An 8,864-nucleotide genomic window follows, 5' to 3' on the forward strand; every position below is an offset into this window, starting at 1 on the left:
GGAGTAGCTTAAGAAATGTTAAGTTAGAAGTGTATAATTTTGATGTTGTTAATAAGTATGTTTAAGGGTACGGGGTATAAAGCTATTGACTGTCGACTGTGGGTCGTGGCAGTTGATGGTTGGATGTATGGACGCCAGTCATCAGCTATTATGGTAAGTGCTAGACAGGCCAGAAGAGCTAGTACTGCCAGACTCCCGTCTTGGGTTGTGCATATCATGATGTGTGTGCTGCATAAGGACTGGGTTGCATTCACTTGGGGACATGCTTTGTATGTGACGAGATGCATGACCATTTGCATGACCCGGTTGGTCTAAGAGCTAACTTGGGTACTCTAGGTGAGCCGGTGCATTTAGAGCATATTGCATGAGTGAATTCCTATGTGGGCGTAGCATGTTCCTGATGCTTGGTTTATGGGGGCCTTGTCATCACGTTTATGCTGTAGAAACCATTGCATTTCCTATTTGTTGCATTGCATGGTGAGAATATGTTGTTTTAAGTTATGAGTATGGGTGATGGGTGGCACCCACAGAAAGACCTTGGGGATGAGACCCACGGCAACATAAAGACCTTGGGGGTGAGACCCACGGCAACGTAAGACCCTGGGGTGAGACCCACAGCAACAATAAGACCTTGGGGTTAGACCCACGACAACAGATTATGTTGAGAGTGACAGGAAGGGACGTGTTAGGGAAATGGTATGGTGGTAGCCTATAAAAGGCTGCTAACAGGTTTGTATGTTAGACTTGGGTGCCGATGTGTGTTTTATGTGGGCCCCAATGACCGTTTATGTGAAGTTTATTATATGTTTAGGCATCTAGAAATAAGGCACGTACTGGGCATAGCATGATATGACGTTACATTGGCATCAATTACATGGGATGTTATGGGAAGAGTTCTATCTTTATCCTACAGCCTTTCTTTCTAAAATTTGCTGAGTCTTTTGAATCACGTTTGCTTTCCATCATTCTAGGTAAGAGTATCTTGAGATCGCAGGTGCATTCGACAGAGATGGGTTCAGATCATTGAGTCATGATGGCAAGTGCGGAGTCCTCCCGAGACTAGGTCTTGGGTGTCATTGTGCTTGTGTTAGAGTAATATTTTATAATTTTGAGATGGATATATGTTATGTAAGCCAGGTGGGCTCACGGTATGAATGTTTATGTAAGAATGACTATGAGATGTTAGGTGATTAAAGAAGATATGGTTTTAATAAGGGCGGTGTTTGAGTTTTTAGTTTGTGATATTATTCTATATCACTTGAGTAATGACCCTCTCACGGATCTTCTATGCTAGCGGGGGCTCCGGGAGGCGGGCCGTTACATAGGATCATTTAGAAACCCTAGATAATTCTTTAGCCACTCATAATGAATAAAATATCACCATAATAATCCAAGAGTTGCTGCATAATTGAGATCCTAAACAATTAAAGAAAAATAGAAACTCAAAAGAAGAAGAAGGAAGGAAGCTCCCTGCCTAGATTTGGAACTAGATCTAAGTTGCAATGGATTCAAAACAAGTCTAGAACAGATCTACCGTGCGGCCTTGTTGCTTTAATGGATCTGTCTTAGCTTGCTTTAGCCACGTCTACTTGCTGCCTTGCGTTCATGCCTTGCTTGCTCCATTCTTCTATTTAATTAATTGTTGTTGCTTTCAATTCCTCTCTTCTCTCTTTGTTCTTTAATTTGTTCTTCCTACTGTGCGACCTCTCAATTTCTTCCTTTGTTTGCTACCTTCAATTCCAATATCTTTATAATATTTAATATAAAGGTGCACAGTTCCCTAGTCCTCCTCCAATATGACTTCAACTCCAATTGCACTTCTTCTCTCCTTCCAATTGCCTTTAATTGTTGTTGCCAATTTATTAATTATTAATACTCTTATTGTATTATAATATTAATTATAAAATTAATATTATAAATTAATTTATAATATCTTTTTTAAAGACCATATTTTTTAATTCATCTCATTTGTTTGATTCTTACAAAAAGATATTTAAATTATGTAAAATCCATATAACACAAATTTTAAGTAAGAAAAATAGCACAAGATTAATATAAAAATTTGATAAAATATGTATAAAATTAAGCCCTATCATATCATCTCCTCAAAATGTCTTTGAAAGCCTCATCCTCAAAGATTTGAACAATTTTTTGAAGACCTTTTGGGGACTAGCTTCTCTGAAGGTCTAGGCATCCTTCTGAAGATCCTTCGGGGACTAACTTTTGGGGGAAGTTAGTCCCCGAAGGCTTGGCCTACTAGGTTCTCCCAAGGTTTAACCTAGGGATAGTTGGATACTTTCATCTGAAGGGTTGTGTTATATGCCCTTATGCATGTGTGCCATGTGTCCTGGCCTACCACATGTCTTAATCCTTTAAGGGGTATAAATACCCCCTGACCTTTCTTTTTTCGGGTCCTTCTTTCAAATCTGGAGACCTTTCTCTAATTCTTTCGCATGTACTCTTTCGAAGATCTTTCACTCTTCGAGAAACATCATTTGACATTCATCCACATCCTTTTGCAATATGACCATATCTAACTTAAGCATCGAAAGGCCAACTTGAGAGAGGTCCTCACATGCTTTTTGACTATTGTATGTCATAGAATTTTCGAGCGTCTACCTAAGGGCATTTCGATCATTAAGCGCCTAGGGGTATTTTGCTCATTAGGCCTAGGCAGGCGAACCCTAAAAGTGGTCTTGGTTCGTGACTCGCTTCCCAAGAAGAAATCGCAATTAAATAACTAAATAAGTATGAAGCAATGGCCAAAGTGCAAATGACCAAGCTTAGGGGGGGTGAAAGTGTAATAAGTTAAGAGGCCAAAGGTGTAATAAGGGAAAAGTTCAAGGGTGTATAAATAGGAAGAAGACAAAAGAGAGAAGGACTTTTTCTTGGTTGCTGGAAAATGCTCTATGTCGATCTCTCTCCGAGAGAGATTTTCCTCTCTTGGAGAGGATCATTCCCCTCTCGGTAAGATCAAGCTCTCTCAGAGAAGGAGTAGCAAGCTCTCGAAAGCATCAATGGCTGCAGCTTTTTCGGAGAGAGCCACATTCTCTCGACAAGGCTGCAAGGTCTCTCAAAAATGACCTTTATCCTTTCGGCGGTAAGGCATTGACATCTTCCTCGGCAGCGCAGGTCCTCTCGGCATCGGTATCTTCCTCGACAGCACAAGTCATCTCGGGGAGGACCTGTATGTTTCAAGGAGTAGCAACTCCCTCTCGGTGGAGATCTCTCGGGTAGCCCAACTCTCTCCCTTGGCGGTTATCCTCCCCGCAGTCCATCTCTCGAAAAGCTCCTCGACCAGCAATCTCTCGAGAAGCTTTCTTCCCGAGAGCCCTCTCGGAGATGGTCGTTTTTCTGTCGATGAAACCCTCCTCTCGACGAGGTCTCTTGGAGAGACCTCTTACCGTTGTTACTCGGGAAGCTTTTTCTTGAGGCCTTTTGGGAAGAAGCTGCTTCTATCTCTCTCTCTCTCTCTGTGTTTCATCCCACATGATATATATGCGTATATCTATATATATTTACAACATGTATGTCTATGTGAGTAGCAGCCAAGCTATATATATATATGTATGTCACATGTGCACACGTGAGGGCCATAGATGTGGCTTTATGGATTGGGACATGCTTATATAATAGGCTAAGGTTGATATATAATGTGTAAAGTGCATGTATATATGTATATGTGGGCATGCGACTTTGGCCAGGGGCATAGTCGCGAGCAATGTATATAATGTTAGGCGATATATATTGTTTATATGATTTCGCATGTGATATGCCTATAAGATGTAATATAATGTTTTAGCGTCTAGGATATGTAACATGTTCCCTAAGGGGATAGTGGTCAGGTAAGATTCACCTCGATGCAGGCCTTATTAAGCCCGAAGCTGCGTTCGGGCAGGTCCCTTAAGGGCTAAAACCCTGCTTCGGTAGCCCGATGTGAGGCTCACATTCTCTTAAAGAGCCCCCTAAGTTGTCCGGCTCTCCGGGAGGGACTCTTCTTAATCCCGTCCGAATGCTACTAATATGCAAGTTCACCCCTTGTTTCGTGTATTAATACCATGGTTGTAATGCCCCAAGAGCCTAGAGAATGGTAGTATATATCAAGGATAAATAAGAAAGGAAACAACACCAGCTAATACCTTTGGGGCTGAATGTAGGCAAATAACTTCCCAGAGGGTCACCCATCCTTGAGCTTCCCCATCTCAAGCACGTTTAATGTAGGCAAAAAACTCCTAAGTTAAGCATGCTTGAGCTGGAGAAGCTCGAGGATGGGTAATCCCTTGGGAAGTTCACGTAGGCCTAGTAGGGTAAGTTGTTCTGGTCCTTCCTATCACCCAATGCGGGATGTTATAGGTGGTATCAGAGCCGAGCCTTGGTGAAGGCGATCCGATGAGGGCCGGGAGTGGCGCCGGGGCTTGATGGCCTGTACAAAGAGCAGTTTCTGGCAGGTTTCTAGGATGACAGTCTCCAAAAGGGAGAACTGGGATCAGTTGTAAGGTCGCATGATGAGGACGTCATATGCTCAAGATGGGAGAATGTATGTAACACCCTGTGTTACTGGTGTTAGAAAATAAGATAAAATTCCAAGAGTGCTCTTTGAGAGAGAGGCGGTAAATGAAATGACAATGCCCTATAGGAGGGGCATTTTGGTAATTTGGATAGTGAGCAATCCGGCGGGCCTTAAGGTAAGTTTCGAGAAATGAATTAATAAATCGTCGAATCAATGATAGGAAATTCCCTAAGACTTGGATGTCCAGGAAATGGGGCAAAGGATTGTCGAGCGTTTTGAGATGAGACTAATGACTCTGAGAGAAGTCAAATCGAGAATAGTTTACGGTATAGCTGCTGTATAAGCTTAAATTATTGGCTAAACCGAATGTTCGTGAGGGCCAATCGAAAAATCACTAGTAAGTCAGAGGGGCTCGAAGGGTGGCTCGGTTTTATTAATGAGTCAAGCTGAAGCATTTTCAAGCTGAGTTAAGGTCCTGTGCGGGCACAGGGACGAAATTGCCCTTTATTGAGTAAACGCCGATTATTAATTTTTGATGAATTAAGAATTTGTGAGGCTTGATGGTATTTAAATTAAACCCTTAAGGGTCCAAGTACAATTATAAGTTTCTTATGTGAAATTAATGGGATTTTGAGGATTTAATGTGTAATAATCATATACATAATTATGGCTTGGGGCCTAACACCATTGGATTCGAAAATATGTTCTCTCATTTTAGAGAGTGGCTATGAAGCAGAGAAAAGATAGAAGTTGAGTCTCGGCTAAATCCAATGTGTGTGTGTGTGAGAGAGAGAGAGAGAGAGAAATGCGAGAAAGAGTAAGCGTCGGCCAACCGAAGAAGCAACCGATAGCAGCGTGCGTAGAAGCAGCTGCCATGGCCGACCAGCAAGCGGCGAGTGCGTGCGGGCGGACGACGGTAGGCAGCAACTGGAGGTGGCCGCGACTAATAGTGGTTGCAGCGATGGTGGCTAGCGATGGCTGGAACCACTATTGGTCGCGGCCACCTCCAGTAGCCGATTTCGACCGCTGAAGCAGCTAGTTGCAGTGGCAATGGTAACGCCGGCACTGTTGTGTACGCTGGGCGAATGCGCACGGGAGGCCGGTGCAGGCTTGCAGCGATGGCAGCGATCGGAAGTGATCTGGAGCAGCGGCGATGATGCTAGATAGGCAGCAACGGTGGTGGTCGCGAGCAGGGAAGGCTGGTCGGCGACAATGCATGTGGGTTGGTGGTCGCGGCGGGCGTGGTCATGGTAGCTTGCGATGGAGGCGACGGCTGAAGCGGTCAGCTAGTGGCTAGAGGCAGGCAGCGAAGGGGGCCGGCGGAGGCCCAAGCGGGCGTGGGTGGTGGCGGCCGTGCGCAAGGGTGCAGGTGTGTGTGGGGTTGAACATGGAGGAATAGGAGAAGAAAAAAAATAAAAGAAAGAGAAAAAAAGAAAAAAAAAAAAGAAAAAAAGAAAAAAAAGAAAATTTGAAAAAATGAGAAAATAAGGGGAAAGTACTAGAAAATTCCAGAAAAATGGGAGAAAATTCTAGAAAGTATTTTGAGGCTTGAGGAGTGTGCTGAATGCTAAAAAATAGGGTTTTGAGTGCAAGGTGGCGTCCCATGAGGTGACGCCGGTGTGAGCGTTTGATCGATTTTCTCCTCCAAATTTGATGAGGTAAAATAATTAATTTTATCTAGTTATTTGTATTATGTGAGATGATGTAATATGAATTGTTGGTAGGATTAAACTCTCAGTTGGGGTTGATTGGAAGTTGTTATCGGGTGGTTTTGCGGTGTATGGAAAAAATGAAGGCATTGGTTTAATGTCTGGTGTTCAGTTTTTATGCAATTGTGCCTAGGTTCTACCGAGGAGGCAGTGGTCCTAGAAGAGTTTGAAGTCCGGGCTAGCGTTCTCGCTCGTGACAGAGATAAAGCTTTGAGCCAGGTAAAGGACGACCCCAATGGTGGCGGCCATGCAAATGTTTGGTAATATGGTTAAATATATGTTTGCGTGCAGTCGTGTGTTGTGCATGTTCTATAGGTAGTCTAGTGGAGTCCTATGGCTATGGGCGAGACTAGATGCATGCTAAGGGTAATTTGGGACGTTAATGCCTTGAACAAGTGGGTTTAGAGGGCAATGATGCCTCACCATTCATGCATATTTACTTGTTATTGCATCTCATATATTATCTTGTTTACATTCATTTGCACCCTTACTGAGTCATTGTAACTCATGAGGTTTTATCTCATGTTGTAGATGTTACGAGTTCAGATGCAAGTAGGGATGATGTCGAGAGATTGAAGTGACGACTAACATTGTTGCCCGTATTGTGAATTGTATTATCTCTTGTATGTATTCATGTGATGGTATGTATATATATCCTTGTGGGTGAATGTGTATGTTGTTGGGCATTGGATGGTATCCAATTTGTTGTAATCGGTATATTGTAGTATATGATTGTGTAAACTTCTGGTTGATAGTGGCTTGTTTGGTGGAGCTAAGTTTTAGGATCAAGTAAGGATCAAAGAGGTACTTCCCATAAATTTCCTAGTACTCAGTAGATATTGGATGTGCTAGTTTTGTGCCTGGGTCACCTTTGCCTTGTGGTGAGACGAGTTGAAGAAAGATGAAGCTCACTCGGGTTTCGAGTTCTATTCCACTATGGTTCTTTAATTGTTTTGGGACCCACTCCTAGAGTGGAGCGAAGGGAAGGGCGAAGCCTAATCCCCACCTAGGACTTTTCTCGATGAAACATAGTTCATCTCTTCATTAGTTTGGTGTTGTGTGTGAGTAATCCGGTCGATTATTCACCAGTAGCGCCCGTAGGTGGGAGCGGGTCGTTACAATGTAATACCCTAAGAGCCTAGAGAATGGTAGTATATATCGAGGATAAGTAAGGAAGGAAATAACACCAGCTGGATATATTTTTGGCTAAATATAGGCAAAGAACTCTTGGGAAAACTCAAGAATGGGTGACCCCCTGGGAAGTTCGTGTAGGCCCATTAGGATAAGTTGTTTCGGTCCTTCCTATCGCTCGATGCGAGATATTACAATGGTCAACCCTCTCTGACTGGGTAAGGTACGACTATATTGCGTTCAATAATAGTGTTGTCTATTACTCTTCTCTCCTATCGATACTGACTTAAGCATTGGAGGGCATACGCGGGTGAAAAATCCTGGCATGCCTTCTGACTTGTGCCTGTGAGTGCAGATATGTCCCGAGCACATAGGATGCTAGTTTTGAGCGATACCGAAGATGCCCCCAGGAGATCATCTACGACCCCGGTTAGGACATCGAGGACTAAAACTACCAAACACCTATCTCTACCATCAGGCTCCTGCCAGCTGTCAACCTCGCTCTGCCTCGGCTCCAGATTTCCCTCACTACAAATTCTATTGTCGTAGTTTTTGGGCTACAACAACTGTCTATTATCCTACAGGTCAAAAAATCTAAAGCTTTCTTGAAGACCCTTTCAAAGAAACCTTTTGTGGCCTTTTGCATTCGAAGACCTTTCTCTTTCTCTAGTTACCCTTTCGCAGGACCCCATACGGGTGACCTCTTTTGACTAGACCTTGTTCTTCTACCTAACCTTGTCGATTTTCTGTTGAGTTTTCTCAAAATAAACAAATTTCAATTATTGTATTATGACAACAAAAACTCTATTCCTCCATAAATACTCTTGGAAAGAGCCTTTATAGTGCTAACCAACAAACAACGATTTTTACCTATTTGTATAGATAAACATCTAAATATAATGAATATAATAAGAATATGAATATGGATAAAACGCTTTATTAGGAGCATTCTTTTTTACCGTTTGGCTCCAATGTAACCAAACTTAGGGCGTGTTTGATTGGACATACTTTCTGTGGAAAATGACCATTTTTCATGTAAATTCTAGTTTTGCAGGTGTTTAATTAGCTATATTTTTCAAATAATACAAATTCTAACTTTTGGTCACGTGATGACTTTCTCATTTTTGTTGGAAAACAAATTCTTGGGGGGGGGGGGGGATGGGGGAGTAGAATATATTTCTTAAGCAATTCACGCACTCCCTTATCACTCATGACCTTTTCTTCATCCTCGAGTTTCTCTTCTATTCGCGTCGAATCTTCCCTTTGTTTATTGCCATCTTCGTCGAAGACGAGCTTCGAGGGTTTATCTTCATCTTTGTTCAAGGTAAGGTTTTTGATCATCTTATGTTTTCATTTCTGACTTCCCCTTTCCATGGAAGCAAATCTACAGCGAGAGAGGAACAGAGAGCAAACGAGAAGCAGCGACAGAGAGAGCGAAAGAGAAGTAACGAGCGAGAGTGACGGTGAGCGGCTGAGAGGTGAACGACGACGGCAGCAGTGGCGGCTAGTGGCGA

This window comes from Diospyros lotus, chromosome 2 (genome assembly GCF_014633365.1).
Source record: "Diospyros lotus cultivar Yz01 chromosome 2, ASM1463336v1, whole genome shotgun sequence".
Lineage (NCBI taxonomy): Eukaryota > Viridiplantae > Streptophyta > Magnoliopsida > Ericales > Ebenaceae > Diospyros > Diospyros lotus.